The sequence below is a fragment of the Prionailurus bengalensis genome, chromosome E4, assembly GCF_016509475.1.
Source record: "Prionailurus bengalensis isolate Pbe53 chromosome E4, Fcat_Pben_1.1_paternal_pri, whole genome shotgun sequence".
Taxonomy (NCBI): Eukaryota; Metazoa; Chordata; class Mammalia; order Carnivora; family Felidae; genus Prionailurus; species Prionailurus bengalensis.
In genome coordinates, this window is record NC_057360.1 from 13,523,736 (window position 1) to 13,542,615 (window position 18,880).

Genomic DNA, 18,880 nt, shown 5'->3' on the forward strand with positions numbered 1-18,880 from the left:
TCTGTCTCATCTTTTCCTGGCCTGGAATTTACTAGACCTAAGTAGAGTTTATTTTATCATGTATGCTTCTAAATTCCTACCAACTTGTATGCTGGCTCATTCTATCAGCCCACACGTTCCAGTACATTTTCAACCCCAACAATGGAAACATGAATAAAACAATGTCGCTGGACCCTTTCTATGAAGCCTTAGGCTAGATTGCAAGAGGGATGATATGGGCAAATAAATTCATATTACCCAGAACCAGAATCAAACCACCACCACCACCAACAACAAAACAAAACCAAAAAATAAAAAACCCGGATGTTGTCAGTGCTCCCTCTTGCTCCACCATAGACCCCAACAGTTAAAACCAGAAATAGACTAGACTGCTTAACTCATGCTTAACTAACTAAAACCCTTTGTGCTTATTCCTTATCGCACTTTCTTGAGGCATTGACGGAGATGTTTTGCAAGGCGCAGAACATTCCAGCTGCCAGACTAGAAAAGCCCTGATAGCCACAGGAGGCCTAGAAGACCACACCCCACCATCCCTCCCATTCCCTGAACACATCCCAACCCCCACCCGTGAGCTCATGCTCTCTGCCTGCTCTCACGCACGTACCCCCCTGAACTTCTCTCTGTCAAACCCTCAGAGGTCCATCTTGCCGGTTAAGCCTTGAGCCTGCAGCCTCCCCCTGCTACTGGCCCCGGAAATAAATTTCTCCCATTCTCTTTCCCAAACCCTCATCTTTTGAGTTACTGGCTTCTCTTTATGACAAGTTTGTTCAGCAAGTGTTGGCGAACCCAGCCAGGGGCTGTGCTTTCGATTCGTCCAGCCCCGTCGGGATTCTCCGGGACGGAGCGGTTGGCCCCCGAAGCGCCCGCGGGGTTCACCCGTTTCCTGAGTTAGCGGCCGAGATAGATTGTTTGGTAACAATGTGACCGGATTAAGTTTTCCTCATTAACTATGTCCCTCCCCCGGGCTTCTTTGCGAATAGAAACAGTGCCTTCAGGGGGCGCTTGGGTGGCTCAGTTGTTAAGTTCCACTTGGGCTGAGGTCATGATCTCGAGGGTCCGTGATGAGTTCGAGCCCCGCGACCGGCTCTGTGCTGACAGCGTGGAGCCTGCTTGGGATTCTCTCTCACTCCTTCTCTCCCCCTGCCCCTCCCCACTGGTGCTCATGCTCTCTCTTAAATAAGTTAAGTTAAAAAAAAAGAAGAAGAAGAAGAAGAAGAAGAAGAAGAAACAGTGCCTTCACTATGTTTGCTTTCCCAGAACAGTGCGTGGGTATCACATCAAGAGTTGTTTGTTTGTTTAAGGGGGGAAGGGCAGAGAGAGAAAGAGAGATTGAGGATCTGAAGCAGGCTCTGTGCACAGATCCTGATGCAGGGCTTGAACCCACGAACCATGAGATCATGACCTGAGCCAAAGTCAGACGCTCAACTGACTGAGCCACCCAGGCACCCCCAAGAGTTGTTTTTTTTTTTAAACACAGGTCCCCAGGACAATCGCAGACCTTTCTCAGAAACTCCAAGTGAAGAAAAAAAAAAAAAAAAAAAAAGAACTCCAAATGAGGGGCGTCCGGATGACTCAGTCGGTTAAGCATCTGACTCTTGTTTGAGCTCAGGTCATGATCTCAAGGCTTCATGGGCTCAAACCCTTTGTCAGGCTCTACGCTGATGGTACAAAGCCTCCTTGAGATTCTCTCTCTCCCTGCCCTTCCCCCACTCACACTGTCTCTGTCTCTCTCAAAATAATAAAAAAAGGAACCCCAAGTGAGACCCAAGAATCTGTGTGTGTGTGTGTGTGTGTGTGTATCTTTTTTTTTTTTTTAAGTAGGCTGCATGCCCAACATGGAGCTTGAACTCATGACCCTGAGATCAAGAATCACATGCTCTATTAACTGAGCCAGCCAGGTGTCCCAAGAACCTATAATCTTAACAATCCCTCAGGAGTTTATTCTGTGGCCAGCAAGTGTGTAAGAATCATTGCCCAGAGTACCTAGAGGGGCACTCCACATACAGTAGTTTCATATAATTGTTTGATTAATGAATGAATAAGTAAATGAGACCAAACTGGAAATTGGCAAGTCTGTGAATTCTGACCCCACCCACCGTCTGTAGATCTCTGTATCTTTCATGTACCTTCTAAGGTCCAAACTGTGGAAATTGGCAACTCCATGAATTCTGACCCCTTCCACCGTCTACAGGTCTCTGTATCTTCCATGTACCTTGTACGTATCTTGCATTGTCTGGCCTAGATAGATGGAGAGTCACTCTGATCTCAATCCAATTCCACCCTGTGAACACAGCAACAATCTCACTCAACTGCGAAACAGTGACAGTGATGAGAAAACTTTGCTTTATTTACCCCTTGACTTGTGAAATAAGTAAACTAAAATCTTAAACCCCAGCTAGCTCCCAGAAATACCTCCTGGCATTCAATGTAACTACTTATCGGCTATCTACTGTATACTTTACTTATGCCACACACACAAAATGATGACAAGGTTTGATACTTGCACTGGAATACTTCTCATTCAAAGTTGGAAAGACAAAAGAACGTGTCACACCCTGCGGTGGGAACTTCTCGACATCATCTTATTCATTCCTGAGAATAATTCTGTAAGAGGGGAAAGTATTATCTTTGTTTCACGGGTGAAGAAATTGAGGTTCACAGAGGTTAAATACCAGCTCGTGGTCGTATATTGGCTGTGTTTAGACTTGAACTTCCCTTTTGACTCCGGAATCCAATCTTTCGCTGCTAAAATACTACACAAAGTGCAAGTGGAGATTTCTAGCCGTTCAATACCCACTCAAGAGGTATGTAATAAGAAAAAAAAAAAGTATGTAATAAACATCTACTATGCACCGGCATAGATGCATGCCACACATGGTCTCTGTCTTCATACAGCTTCCGGTTTAATTGGGAAACCAGACTTTAATAGTGAATGCAATGTATATTCTATAGGAAAACTGGAGGCTGTTTCCCAGGAGGCTGGAACCGGGAATTTATCTTGGTCTAAGGATTCAGCAGCAAATGAATCCTAAACTGAACAACTTCACTTCATACCTGCTTGATTTGGGGTGAGTCATAGTTCCTTACCTGCAAAATGAGGACAATAATACCAATTATAGGTTTTGTAAGGGTGAAGAGATACAATGTATACAAGGCATATAACCTGACAAAAAGTAAGAATAACCATTTATTAGTAATTATTTAAAATATTCATTCACAGGGGCGCCTTGGTGGCTCAGTCGGTTGAACATCTGAGTTCAGCTCAGATCATGATCTCACATTTTTTGAGTTTGAGCCCCGCCCGCGTTGGGCTCTGTGCTGACAGCTAAGAGCCTGGAGCCTGCTTCAAATTCTGCATCTCCGTCTCTCTGTCCCTGCCCTGCTCGTGCCCTGTGTCTCTGTCTCTGTCTCTGTCTCTCTCAAAAATAAATACGCATTTAAAAAATTTTTTAATTAAAAAATAAATAAAATATTCATTCACAGTGAAGAATATGTAAAAGCAGGGGTAAAAACAGAGAAAAGAGTAGTAGAAAGAAAGGACAAAGCATGGGCAAAGGCCCTGAAGAAGAGGGGCAAGGCAACACAAAACTTGGTGAAAATCCAGGCCTCCCTGGCTAGAAATAGAGAGACCAGCCAGAGGAAGCTGGAAAGGTGAGTGGGGGATCAAACCAAGCCTTCAGAGAAAGATTTTTGTCTTTATTCAAAGGCAGTTGGGGCACCTGGATGGCTCAGTCGGTTAAGCGTCCTACTCTTGATTTCAGCCCAGGTCATGATCTCTTGGTTCGTGAGATGGAGCTTTGGGTTGGGCTCTGTGCTGACAGCAAGGAACCTGCTTTAGATTCTCTGCCTCCCTCTCTCTCTGCCCCTCCTCCTCCTCCTCTCTCTCTCTCTCTCTCTCTCTCTCAAAAACAAATAAACAATCAAAAAACATATAAAATAAAATAAAATAAAATAATGCAGACTTATGATATATGACATGATGTTTACAAATAGCAAATACACAATTTGAGTAATGCATTAAGAATTGCTATTCCAGGGGTGCCTGGGTGGCTCAGTCGGTTGAGGGTCCAAATTGGCTCAGGTCATGATCTCGCAGTCTGTGGGTTCAAGCCCCGTGTAAGACTCTGTGCTGAGAGCTCAGAGCCTGGAACCTGTTTTGGATTCTGTGTCTCCCTCTCTCTCTTCCCCTACCCTGCTTGAGCTCTCTCTCTCTCTCTCTCCCTCTCTCTCTCTCTCTCTCTCAAAAATAAATAAACATTAAAAAAAATTTAAAAAGAATTGCTATTCCAGGGATGCCTGAGCAGCTCAGTAGGTTAAGTGTCAGACTCTTGACTTCAGCTCAGGTCATGATCTCACAGTTGTGAGATCTGAGCCCCACGTGGGACTCCTTGCTGGGTGTGGAGTCTGTTTAGGATTCTCTCTCTTCCTCTCCCTCTGCCCCTTCCCCACTCATGCTCCCTCTCTCTCCCAAAAAATAAAAAAAGCTTTGAAAAAGAATTCTTATTCCAAAAAAGAAAAGAATTCCTATTCCATTTATTTTCTGTGATCCACTTAGAAAAAGGTGAACTCTTCCCTGTCACTAGGTCACTTCTGTGACCTAATAAATTTCTATGCAATGCTTACTTCTAAGATTGATGCCGGTTCTTTTTTTTTATTATTTTTTTTAAGGTTTATTCATTTTTCAGAGACAGAGAGAGAAAGAGCATGGGGGAGGGGGGCAGTGGTGGGAGGGGCAGGGAGAGAGGGAGACACAGAATCTGAAAGCAGGCTCCAGGCTCTGAGCTGTCAGCACAGAGCCTGAGGCAGGGCTCGAACTCACAGACTGTGAGATCACGACCTGAGCTGAACTCGGACGCTCAACCGACTGAGCCACCCAGGTGCCCTTGATGCCAATTCTTTAAAAAATTTTTTACATTTATTTTTGAGAGACAGAGAGAGACAGAGCACAAGTGGGGTAGGGGCAGAGAGAGAATGAGACACAGCATCCAAAGCAGGCTCCAGGCTCTGAGCTCTCAGCACGAACCCGACGTGGGGCTGGAACCCACCAACCTTGAGATCATGACCCCAGTTGAAGTTGGCACCCAGGTGCCCCATTGATGCCAATTCTTTAAAGCCAAATTTCTTCTAGGGTGACTTGAGAAAATTTTTTTCTAGTATAAGATGATAATAGTGATGATTTGTTAACAATGCCTTTCTTCCTACTAAGCTCTGAAAACCTCAACTAGTACCGGGGTCTGGCTGATTGGCTCAGAGGTCACACTGCTAGAGAAGACGCAGCAGGCTGCAGCTCACTAAAGATATCTTTTTCCCCTGTTTCTGGGGAAAGCTTACCTTTTGCAACTTGGGGTGCTGAAAAAAAATCATGATGCTGAGACCAAATTTTCTCTTATCCTTTGACCTTGGATAAAGCTCAAAACGCCAAGCTAATAACTAGAATTTATGTTTGCATGGTACTATGTAAGCTTCAATGCTTTCCCATTATGTCCTCATTTCATAGCACTGATAAAATTAGATAAATAATTAATGCCTTGCTGAATTGTCAGTTCAACTGGAATTTTAAGAACAGTGACTTAGCTCACTTTCTAAATCAGTACTCTAGCAACAGGGTTTCTTGCCATTGTTATTGATCTTGTACCAACACGTAGTATGGGTTCATGCTTGTGCTTTTTGTGGTTTTTAAAGAATCACTTGAAATCACCCTCTGCCCCTGAGTAGAGGGAGATTCCACCAGCACCGGTCACGGAGTACGATGCTCCATGTGAAAGAGCCTGGTCTAGTCGACAGCATCAGTCACCAAACCTCCGGGTCATAGAGCAAGTGATGAAGAGATAGAGACCTTAAATGAAAGGTCAGAGAGAACATGCAGTTTTCAGGCAACGTGGGAGACGGCAGAGTGGATGAGGGCATCAGCTTTGTTCGAAGTTAGACCTCAGTACAAACACCAGCTCTGCGCTGATGGGCACCGGGAGCTCAAAGCGAGCCATTTCACCTCTTGGAACTTCAGGTTTATAATCCGTATTGCAGTTTGCCAGGTTACATGTTGTGTGCAATGGAAAGGACTTAGCACGCGGCTGGCCCCCGTGAGCATTAGATAACTGACAGCTGGAACAGGATAGAAAGGGTTAATGTACCCATGACAACCAGGTGAGCACCACAACGATGATGTGTCCACCTGTTGCCAGGGGGCTCTTCAGGACTAACTTCCGAGTTTTCTGCCGCTTCATGAACCCCCAGGATTAAAAGAATCTTCTCTGGTGTCAGACGAGGCTCCATTCCTGTTAGTGGTCTCCAGTAAGGATATCTTCTCAGGCAGATAATAGGGACCCAACGGAGATTTCAGTGTGGAAGAAGCTTGGAATTAAGATCCTTGCGTCCACTTCCTTGTAGCTAGCAGAAGGTGACCAACTGTCCTATTTGTCCCAGGCTGAGAAGTGTACTGGGTCATGGGATCTTCAGGACTAAAACCATGACAGTCTTGGGGCACATGGGTGGTCAGTTGGTTGAGCATCCGACTCTTGATTTTCGGCTCAGGTCATGATCTTACTGTTCGCGGGAGATCAAGCCCCACGTCAAATTCTGTGCTGACAGTGTGGAGCCTGCTTGGGATTCTCTTTCTCCCTTTCTCTCTGCCTCTCCCTAGCTTGTGTTCTCTCTCTCTCTCTCTCAAAATAAATAAAAAATTTAAAAATGAATAAATAAAACCATGACAGTTTCATGTAAACTGGAATGATTGATCGCCTACCCTGTCAGCATCTTCTCTAAGTTGGACAAGTGTCCTGGTTACACGTAGCCTAAAAGGTAGCACAATTTTATTAATCATTACAATGATTAAGACTTTTGAATTAAAAATTTCACATGGGCAATACTGACTGAAATGAAGAGAGGTTCATTTCACTGCAATATACCCATCCTGTTAAGTACTTTGGAAGCTTTTTCTCAATTCTTTCAATCACTGTTCCTCTTCTTTCTTCTTCCTATTATGACTCTTCCCTTAAGGTTAACTCCAATCCCTGGAGTATTGTACTATGAATTCCCACTTGAAGCAATCATCTCACTGAGACTCAGCAACTCAAATAATTCTGAAATCACCGTTTAATTAAACCCAGCAGAAATAAGAAGGGAGAATACAAAGAAACAAACCCTGACCAAGGCATGGGTGGCAGATACTTTGTAACACATGGAAGTCTCTTTTCTGTAAGAGGCCTAAAAGTGAAGAATTACAATAGTCAAGATATGGAAGCAATCTAAGTGTCCATCGATAGATGAATGGAAAAGATGTGGGGGGAGGGGTCTGCGTGTGTGCATACATACATACATACATACATATATACATATAATGGAATACTACTCAGCCATATAAAAAGAATGAAATCTTGCCATCCATGACACGGATGGACCTAGAGGGCATTATGTTAAATGAAATGAGTCAGACACAGAAAGACAAATACATGTGATTTAACTTACGCATGGAATCCACAAAACTAACAAACAACCAGAAACAGACTCATAAATAGAACAAACTGGTGGTTGCCAGAGGGGAGGTGGGGTAGGGGGATGGGCAAAATAGATGAAGGGGATTAAGAGGTATAAACTTCCAGTTATAAAATAAGTAAATCACTGTGATGAAAAAAGTACAGCATTAGGAATAGAATAAATAATATTGTAATACTTGTGTATGGTGACAGGTAGCAACTCCACTTATCAAGGTGAGCATTTCATAATATATATGAATGTTGAATTGCTATATTGTACACCTGAAACTAATATAATATTGTGTGTGAAACTATGCGTTGATTAAAAATAAAGCAAACAAATACTTCGTCCCATTGCTAACAAAGAAATGTACTATCCATATCACTTCTCTTAATTACTATGGAGCAATAAAACATTTGAAACCGTGTGGTTTCATTTATACATTATAAACTTTGTTTAATGTCTATTTATTTTTGAGAGAGAGAGAGAGAGAGAGAGACAGAGTGTGAGCAGAGGAGGGGCAGAGAGGGACACACAATTCGAAGCAGGCTCCAGGCTCTGAGCTGTCAGCACAGAACCCGGTGTGGGGCTTTAGCTCACAAACCGCAAGATCATGCTCTGAACCAAGTCAGACGCTTAATCGACTGAGCCACCCAGGAGCCCATTTGTACACTGTATATACAATTGGTTGGGCAGGGGAAAAAAGTGACTTATACTTTGAGAAATGCTACAAGCAGCTGCCAGTGTTACAATTTTAGAGGTAATTATTGAGCACTGTATATCCATCAGCAAGATGTCAAGTTTCTATTTTCTGGGCTAACAAGTTAAGACATCCCCTATTCTCTATCTTCAGTTGCCCCCTGGCTACTTTCCTTTTTAACCTTTTCTGCTCTACATTCCCTAGACCCACCCTCTTTCCCGTTTGTCTCTGGATTCTTATCCCTTATCATTACTCACTTCCTGACTTGGGTGAAATTCCAGCCTCAGGCAAAACTGTGAGCTCGGCAGGTCTGTTCTCTCCATCTCCTTTCACTTTCCCTCCCTTCTTCCCTGTGCTCCCAAATATTGTTCTGTGTTCGTTAACAACACTATACCTTCCTGACGGGTCCACTGCTCCAAGAATTTAGTTTCTTCTCTTAGCTAAGAAAAATCTGGGGAAATTTCAGGTGGACAGCATGTTCCAGTTAATTCAAATTTCATTAACAAAGGACTTGTGATAAATGAATAACACTTTTAACCAGATTGTACTTTTATTCCATTATAAGAAGGGTTGGTTGAGCCAATTAATAATAATAAAAGACTGATAGGGGCGCCCGGCTGGCTCAGTCGTTAGAGCATGCAACTCTTGATCTTGGGATCATGAGTTTGAGCCCCATGTTGGGTGGAGAGATTACTAAAAAAAAAAGTAAATTAAAAAAAAATAGACTGGGAAGCTTGGTTAGTTCAGTCGGTTGAGCATCTGACTTGATTTAGGCTCAGGTTGTGGTCTGAGTGTTATGAGATCGAGCCTCGTGTCAGGCTCCACAATGAGCATGGAGCCTGATTAAGATTCTCTCTCTCTCTCTCTCTCTCTCTCTCTCTCTCTCTCTCTTTCTCTCTCTCTTTTTTCCCTCTCCCTTTGCCCCACTCCCCTCAAAAAATAGACTGATAACAAAACAAAAATATTTATTCCAGTTTACATTTAATGCAATATTTTATATATGGCATATATACTATATTTAGTATATAACCTTTTACAAGTTGGCAAAAGGTAATTTTTTGAGGCACTGGCAATATTTTTCTTTACTAACAAAGTTCAATATCTATTGAAGTTTAAAAAAAATGAGATTACATTACTATAGCTTTCATTACATCAGGATTATAATGTTTCACAGTTTTACTAGATGATATGCTGGACCATTGGTGAAAAGAAACCAAAATTGTCATGTGCACGCAAAACTTTAGGAAACACTACTACTAATAAAGCATGATGTGGTCATTGATTCTTTTATTTTTTACCAAACATCTCATAAATCTTCAGTGCCTCTAGGTTTATAGAATCAATCTCAATGACAAGGGTAGAAACTCAATAAAAACATTAGCAAATAAGACTTGGGCAATCACAAAGGAAATAGGTCACATTGTTTGGACAATTTGTTTTGAGTAAGAAACAGTTTGCTTGGTTGCATACCATTAATTGGCAATTTGATCATGTAGCCCCCAAATTAATTTTTACAAATCAAAACTGGAAATTAAATGACAAGTTTCATTCAGTCTGTCATGAGAACATTTCCATTATGACAAATTTACCTATGCTGAAGGGGCATTAGGAGAGATGTGAATAATTCAAAACAAAGTACTTAAAAATTTTTTTCAATGTTTATTTTTGAGAGAGAGAGAGAGAGAGAGAGAGAGAGAGAGAACGTGAGCAGGGGAAGGGGCAGAGAGAGGGCGACCCAGAATCTGAAGAAGGCTCCAGGCTCTGAGCCTTCAGCACAGAGCCCAACGTGGGGCTCGAATTCACGAACTCTGAGATCATGACCTGAACCAAAGTCAGACACTTAACCAACTGAGCCACCCAGGCACTCCCAAAACAAAACACATTTTAAAAGAATATTATTTGGCTTTGGACATTGTACCAATACCTAGAGATTTCAGTCAGATTTTCCCCAAGATATTGGAAGTAAGAGACAGAAGACAGAAGACTCTTCCCCAAGATATTGGAAGTAAGAGACAGAAGACGGAAGAGACAGAAGAGACTGAGAGCTAAACTTTAAGATGACACACAATGGATAAGACCAGAATTAAGCAAAGTCACCTTTAAAACACAAACTGGCCTGACCTGACTGTAACTTGATTTTTATTGAAAGAATATTGCTGAGAGGTTTGAGTAGCCATTGAAACAGAGAAAGAAGCATCCAAGGCACTTCAGGGCCAGTGCCCATCCAAGTGCTGTCAAGGAGAGAAGCAGCTCAAATCAATAGCATGCCAGGATGTCCCTACTGTATTGGAGATCGATGTAGAAAGTTGCAACCATTGGAAATTAAGTATTTCCATCTTTGGGACAAAATCATCCTGTCATGCAGATAGGTGAATCAAGAATAATCTATACACATAACCCTACTTGTTCTGAATCTGTGCCCATCAAGCAGCCTTCTGATTGATAATGCCTTAGGTTTCCTGAGTAGGTTTGTCTACATAGAAAATTCACTGGCTTTGCAGTCTTGAGTCTTCAGGTATATACATTGAAAATTAATAAATTAATATTCTGGATCTATGTATCATTCTCATGACCTTGGTTAATGTAAATTCATCTGATGGCTGAAGCTGTTTTATGTTGCTGAAGAAACGTATTTCTGAGACTAAAGTACTCTAGGCTAGATCCTGGAAGGTTGGGAAAAATTCACCGAGGTAAGGCTTCCCTGTCCTCTTGGGGACAGTCAGTAGGCCTTCCCCCAGCAATGAGCATATTATCAGCCAAACTTTTCCATTTCAAAGGACCATTGATATCAATGGAGGGGTGGGTGTGCTTGTGATTTACCTCTGTTTATTATTTTATTCTAACATTGCTACAGTGACAATTCCTTGACTATATTGGTGGGGAAGACAGCTCAGACCAGGAGAAGTGGCAGGGAATTTTTGAATTAAAAAATATACCATATGTAATTCATAAAGTGGACACAAGTTTCCATTTACCACACACCCACTATATGTTCAAATTCAATATGATCACTTCCCTACATCATACTTGCCTAGTCAAACCCAGCACTGGTGAATCTATTTTCTCAGTAGCTATACCAAAGAGCTGAACAGAGAATTCTGATTCTCTCTCTTCCTGTCTCTCTGCCCCTCCCCCACTCGCTCTCTCTGTCTCAGAATGGGTAAATAAACTTAAAAACTTTTTTTTAATGTCTCTTTTTACTCCAGATTCCCTCCAGTTATAGTTGTTTTCCTGTTATGGCAAAGTTCAAGTTCTGGAAATAATTGTTTATCCGTAGTCTCCACTCTCTCAGCATCTATGTCCTTTTCAGCTCACTATCTTATGACTTTCTGGCCTCATTACTCCACCAAAACTTCTTGTAAAAGATACCAGTAACCTCCATGTTGCCAAACCCAGTGGATACTTCTGGCTCCTTCTTCATATGAGTTGACTTCTCAGCAGCATTTAACATATGTGAGTGCTCACGCCATCTTGTAATCCTCTCCTCTCTTGGCTTCTGTGACATCATCATCTTCAGGTTTTCCAGTTCTCTGGCTTCTCCCCAGTTTTCTTTTCTAAGTTCTCTGCCTCCACCTGACCTTTACGTATTGCTGTTCCGTAGAGCTGGTCATTTTTCCCTCTTTCTCTACTCTCTCCCTAGGGGATCTGACTTGCTTCCACCACTTTAAACACATGTCTATGAAATACATGTGTACACGTATGAAACCCACGTCTGTGAGACTCAACTCTCTCTCTCTGATGCTGACTTCCCCCCTGAGCTCTCTAGATATGCATGTCAACTGCATATTTGATCCACAGTTGGACATTACATGAACACCTCAAATTTAATATGTCCAAAATTTAATCTTTCCCAATCTTTCTCTTTCTTTCCTTTTCTTTCTTTCTTTCTTTCTTTCTTTCTTTCTTTCTTTCTTTCTTTCTTTCTTTCATGTTTATTCATGTTTGAGTGTGAGAGAGTGAGAGTGACAGAGGGGCAGTGAGAGAGGGATACACAGAATCCAAAGCAGGCTCCGAGCTCCAAGCTGTCAGCACAGATCCCAATGCGGGGCCTGAACTCATGAACTGCGAGATCATGACCTGAGCTGAAGTTGGACGCTTAACCGATTGAGCCACCCAGGTACCCCTTTCCAATTTTTCTTTTTAAATTAAAAAAAAAATTATTTATTTATTTGTTTGTTTGTTTATTTATTTTGAATGAGAGAGAGAGAGAGAGAGAGCATGTGTGTGCATGTGAGCATGTGCGTGCACTCATACACGCGAGCAGGGGAGGGGCAGAGAGAGAGGGAGACAATCTCTGGGATCAAGCTCCACCTGGAGCCTGATTTGGGGCTCCAACCCACAAACCGTGAGATCCTGACCTGAACTGAAATTAAGAATCGAACACTTAACTGACTGAGCTACCTGGGCTCAGCCCCAGTTTTTCTTTTTAATATTGCTCTACCAGCCAAATGGTTTTCCTCCCCTCTTCCAACACCATAATCTCTATAAATGCTGCTGTCATTCACCCAGTTGCTCAAGCCGTCAATCTGTTGTCATTGATTCTTTTCTTCTTTCCCTACATGGAGAAGTGATCGTTTCCCACAAGCGAGTATATTTTCGCTCCAAAATATGTGCCAAATCTGTCTACTTCTCTCCAAGTTCACAGCCTCCATCTTAGTCCAGACCACTATCATTCTTCGCCACTGTAATTACTTCATTACTGCCTAGTAGAGCTCCTTGCTTCCCTTCTTGCCTCCCCACAATCTGTTTTTCACACTCTTCATTCAGCAGTTACTGGCGATCTCCTTAAAATGTAAAATCAGATCCTGTGGCTCCTTTTCTTAAAACCTTCAAATGGCTTTTCACTGCTCCTAGGTGACATTCTTTCTGAACTCCCTAACCTAGCTTCCTCTGAATCTGGCTTTCGACTCTCCTTCCAGTCTCATCTTGTTTGTGTCACTCTCTTAACTAAGTTCCAGACATATGCCTCTCCTAGTTTCTAGAACATTCCAAACTCTTTCCCAGATCAGGGCATTTGCAATTGCAGTTCACTTGGTCCAGAGCACTTTTCCACCTACTCTTTGCATTACTGCTTCTTCTTGTCATTCAGGTCCCAGTTTCAGTGGCCCCTTTTCAGAAAAGTACTCAGGGACCACGCTTTCTAAAATAAATTCCCCCTGCCCTTCTTCCTGGTTATTCTTTATCTTGATATCTTGTTTGTTTCTTTTGTTGCACATATCCAAACCTATTATTTGATCTGTATCACTAGACTGTTGCCTAGGACCAAGGTCATTTTTTTTTTTTTTTTTAAGTAGGCTTCATGTCCAGCAAGGAGCCCACACAGGGCTTGAACTCACCACGCTGAGATCAAGACCTGAGCTGAGATCAAGAATCGGTCGCTTAACTCACTGAGCCACCCAGGTGCCCCAGGGCCAATGTCTTAATTGTTCTATACCTTTATATCCCAGTACCTAGCATAGACAGTAGGTGCTCAGTACACATTTGGTGAGTAAATAACACAAACTTGAGAAGTAGGTATTTTTATTTTTTGTGGAAGAAATTTTTTTTTAATTTTTAAAACATTTTATTGTGTTTTTTAATTGAAGTATAGTTGACACAGATAGAAGTAGGTATAGCCTCCATTTTACATGAGAAAACTGAATCAAAGAGATATTAAGTAACTTACCCATATGACATAGCACTTAGCAAAACATGTTTTTGTTTTATTCTAAAACCTAAAAAAATATGTAATGCTTTATGAAACTTAAATTAACACAATACCATATACAGTTACACACACACTATATACACTATATGTGTGCACATATTTATCATTTGTGTCTCATAACAATATTATGACTCACAAAGTTTTCATTACACATTAAAACTGATTTGTGATGATAAAATATGGAAATTATAGAAAGGCATACATAAAATCTTTTTTAAAAATCTGAATGCCCTAAGAAAACTATTGTTCACATTACCATTATTAACATCCAGAGTACGTTTTTTATTCTTTTCAATGAATATGTGTATGTGTGTGTGTTTCTAGCATAGTTACGGCATAAATATATTAGGGCATAAGCATTTCCCTGATCATTAAGTATTAATCTGAATTTAATGGCTTCAGAATAGTCCATTATATGGATGTATCATAATGCATTTATTTATCTCTTGTCAACAGACAGCTTTTGGTATTATGAATACTGTGTACTCATATTTCTGGAAAATATCAAGATACTGTCAAACACCAAGGTTAAAGATTATGCATAATGTACTGTTGATACGTAGCGCCGGACTGTCGGTTGAACCGATTCACACACCCATCCACCACTTACAAGAGTGCTGCCTTCCCTGAGGCCTATCAGTGTACAATCGTGGCCCCTTCCAGAATTCCTGGAGAGAGCTCCTGCAAATCCTTACCCCGCGGCGGGAACCCCGATTGCAGGAACTCCCTCCTTCCAGCAGGAGGCGCCGTCGCCTTCCGCCGGGGTTGGGCCGCCACGGAGGCCTCACGTGATCGGGCCGTCTCTGCGCCGGAGGGCGGTCTTGCGGAGATTTGCCTTACGTACGCCGCGGCATGACGTAGTACGTAGGGGCTGGCTAGCCGCCATCTTGCTTCTTTTTCTCGCTCGCTCTCTCCCTCTCGGGAAGCAGCGAAAGTGCTTTGGCGGTTTGTCCATCCGCAGCTTCGGCTTCCCCGGTCGGGTGGTCCTTCCATCCCCCCCCACCCCTCGCCTCCCCTCCCCCTTCCCTCGATCAGAGCGCGGCAGAGACTCTCGAAGTGCGCAGACACACTCCGCTTGACACTCGCCCTGGCCGGTAAGGAAAGCGAGGGCGTAGGAGCTGTGATCAAAGCGGGCCCCATCGGGGTGGGCTGGCGGGGGGCCGCCTGGGGCGTGGGAGCGCACCCCGGCCCTGGCGGGCAGAGACTGGCGAGCCGCTGGGAGACGGCCTGGGGTCGAGCCATCCCCCGCTTTCTCTTTGGTTCTCATCATGTCTGTGTCTGGGGGAAGTCTCGGCCTCCTGGTCGCGGAGCGGGAAACCGGAGTCAGACCCGCCCCATGTGGTCTGCAGCGGGAGTTCCGGAGCCGTCGGTCTCTCTCCCACCCGGTCCCCGCTCAGGCCCCGCGGGGGGATTACTCGCGTAGCCGGCCAGACGAAGGGGGTTCCCGTCCTTGGGATAATGGCTTTTTTCCGCCTGTGTGGGAAGCGTCCCCCAAACGGCCCAAGGGCTCATCTGGGGCCTTTACTGCCTACTTCTTTTCCGTGTGTAGTTAGGGTGGAATTTGCAGCGAGCACTGTGTGAGAGAGACCGGGCTAAAGACCTGACTCGGTGAGAGGCGCTTGGGGGAATCTGGACCAACCCTACTTCCGCTAGGGACGTGCAGCCCCAACTCCAGACGACGATTTGGTAGTCATTTCGTTCCCCAGGCCTCGCCATCCCCTGAGCTGCGTAGTGAATCCCACTCTGCAGCTCTCTCGCTTTGAGACAGCGTTAATGTTACTGGTGTTACGGTAAAGGCCCCACTTCAGGACTTGCAGAAAAGGGCATGGGGACCAATGGGAACGCTGATAAATTGTTCCTTTGCCCGAGAGGAATGCGTCTAGTTCCTTTAAAGGGATGCATATTTGTTTTGACTTGATTTGAGATCTGTTTGAGATTTCCAACATGCCTGATGTTTGCTGGCTCCCGAAGCCGCCCGGATTTCTGCATTGGCTGATCTTCAGCCTAGGCTCGTAGATTCATACCTCGCTAGGGTCCTTGGAATTGTACGGTAGGCGGCTTGTGCTGGAAGGTTTTCCTTTGGAATGCACCAGAAAAATCAGGATTCTTGATCCAGTGCTTGATAGCTTCCTCCTGCAAATAACCACGGTGGCGTGATACCTAAGCGCCCACCGAGCCTAACTCCAGCGTTTGTTAAAAAGTAGATTTAACCTCCTCTGGTGGTGATTAAGATGCTACTCCGACTGGAGCCATTTTTAGGTGTGTGTCAGATGCACTGCAGCATCGTTTCTGGCCCACCTCAAATGCATTGATCCTCTAGGAAAATTAGGAATGGATTGACTTTGAATTTTGTCTTTGGCGTGTGGTCAAATAGTAATTTGTTTTTTTATAGTGGGCTTGTCAGAATGCAGGCTTTTTACTTGTATATTTTGGTTTGGTGAGCTTACATATGTGGCTGTTTTCCCTCCACCATTAGTTGACCTTTTACTGTGTACTGAGCACAGTAACGAGCTCTTTACATACATTATCTTTTCTCATCTTACAGCCGGTACTTGAGGGAGGTGCTCTTATTATCATCCCCATTTTACAGATGAGATAAAATCAGAGATATTAATGTGACCAAGGTCACAGGCAGTTACCGTGTTGCGGTAGAGATTCAAACCCAGACTGTCTAAATCGAAAGGGGATGCTGTAAAGCCATCAAACTGCCTCCCTGTTTCTTGTAATTTTAGGAACTGTGGTAACTGAAGATGTAGCATTGTTAACCTAGTTTTTTCTTTTGCTTGATTTCAGTATAGAAACATTGTTGCACACAATGGTGAAAGTGTTGCAAGGTTAAAAAAAATGGTTGTAACTACTTTGGGGATGGGCTAGAAGCTAATTTTTCTCCCCTTTTCTAGTAAAGGCCAGTTGGTTAAAACCCTTGACTAGGTAGTATGACATAATCTTAAAATTTTGAGATCTGGCCTATATTGTTGGTAGAATATTTCCTCATCTGTAAAATGGAGGTGATGATAACAGTACTTCCCTCTAAGGTTTGCTGCAGGATTAACAAAGATCATGTGTGTAAAGGGCTTGTTACTGTGCTCAGGATACAGTAAAAGGCCAACTAATAGTAGACTGGCAGAATATTGGCATAAACAGTAAGTAATCTGTATATTCTTAGAATGGAGTATATATTCTTTGCGTATTTAAATAGTTTTTCTTTCTTTTTACACTTACGTGCTGGATTTTGTTCTTAAAGATTTCTTCATGCTCTGCAGTCAGTAACCCTGGGTTCAGTATGCTGAGCACAGCTGAAAATACAGAAGTTCTGACTCATTCCCTCCCTTACCCTTAATGCCACCCCACCACCCGTATTGGTAAAATGTCTTTGAAGATTATATTATATCCCCCTCTCCCTCCAAGTGGTTTCCTCTTGCCCCCCCCCCACTTCAATTTGTAAGCCAGTTGAGTAACTTCTGTTTCAGATGCTGTTTATGCCAAATTTGTGTAAGACAAGGATTGATGATTGATAAAATGTTACACAAATTGGTACAAATCCTGTTCTTACAGTGAAGGAGATCCAGAAGTTGTGTCTCACTGAGTTATGACTAATACACTTTCAGCAAAGTGAGAATCAGTTTCTGAATAGGGTAACGCAATGATAGCTTATCTCCGTCTATGTTAACTGTTAACTGTTGTTTAGAAACTTGAGAATTAATGTTAGTTTTCTGAGTCATGACATTTTAAATTTCTCAATAAAGCCTTTGATGTGTCAGTCAGGACATCTTTGTGGGTGAAAATATTCTCGAGAGGGTAACTTCAGTGTATTTTCTGTAGTGTTTTTTCCCAGTCCCAGAAAGGTTAAATATAAACTGATCTTTTCACCAGTTACATTAGTCGTCATTTTGCTCTAGATTAACAGAATGCCAGTCATGTTTTAGGGCCTGTGTGTGTACATGTTTGCCGGCAAATCAGATCAAACAATTACTGAATTTCAACAGTTGTCTAGTTGGCAGACAAAAACTTTTATATGGTTAGTATATGTAGAGTCAACACAAGATAGCAATAAAATTATTACTGTCAATGTGATGTAATGTTCTCACCCCTAGGTGCTCTGCCTTAAGGGAGGATGGGATGTAGTTAACATTTGTGGGGCACATCTAGTATAAAAAAAAAACCACTTGGGTATTATTTACATAGCATATTATGTAGTAATTTTCTTTTTACCTGTGTTCCAATATTAGTGTGTTTTGCTTTACTAGACTGTTTCCATATCTTCCACACCTTGTATGGTGGTTGGCATATACCTAGGTTTTATTATTGAGTGAATGAGATTAGAAAATAGAAGACTAGACCCACCAACTAAGATTCAACTGACAGATATCTTAGTAGAGCAAAATAGTACCCTGTCATTCCCTCCCCCCACCCCGCCCACCTCTCCATTAGAATAGCATAAGATGCTTTCACATAGCTTATGTTTATGTACTGTGCGTTGTGAGATTTGTTTGCATCCGATTTTCCTTTCTAAAATTTAGATTTATTCAACAAACGTTAAAGATTCTTTTAATTTTGTAAGGCATAGTGAGTCAGAGGAATATGGCTTTTGGTTCCTACTGCCAAGATGCTCACGGTTTTAAGGATTAATGTTAAAAGCTGACGTGTGATCTTTGGATTTATACCAGAAGATAAAAATAAAGACATACAAGCAGGAAAGGGAAATTTGGGGCAGCAAATCCATATATGAACATTTCTATAATATAGATCAGGTGCCTAGTTGATTACAAGTGAAGGCATGATGGCCAAGAGAGATCAAGAATAATTGCAATTACTGGGGCGCCTGGGTGGTTAAGTCGATGGAGCGTCCAACTTCAGCTCAGGTCATGATCTCACTGTCCGTGAGTTTGAGCCCCATGTTGGGCCCTGTGCAGACAGCTCAGAGCCTGGATGGAGCCTGCTTCAGATTCTGTGTCTACCTCTCTCTTTGCTCCTCCTCCACTTGCACTCTGTCTCTCTAA

The 18,880-nt window shown here is 42.7% G+C and overlaps 1 protein-coding gene across 1 annotated transcript in view; it reads left to right on the top strand.

Moving 5' to 3' along the window:
- Positions 1 to 14,742: 14,742 nt before the first annotated feature.
- The window catches only part of PRRC2C (proline rich coiled-coil 2C), a 98,160-nt gene continuing 94,022 nt past the window's right edge, over positions 14,743 to 18,880 (top strand). Inside the window, 1 exon segment of the mRNA XM_043568325.1 lies at positions 14,743 to 14,974. The gene's annotated coding sequence lies outside the window, so the exon portion shown is untranslated.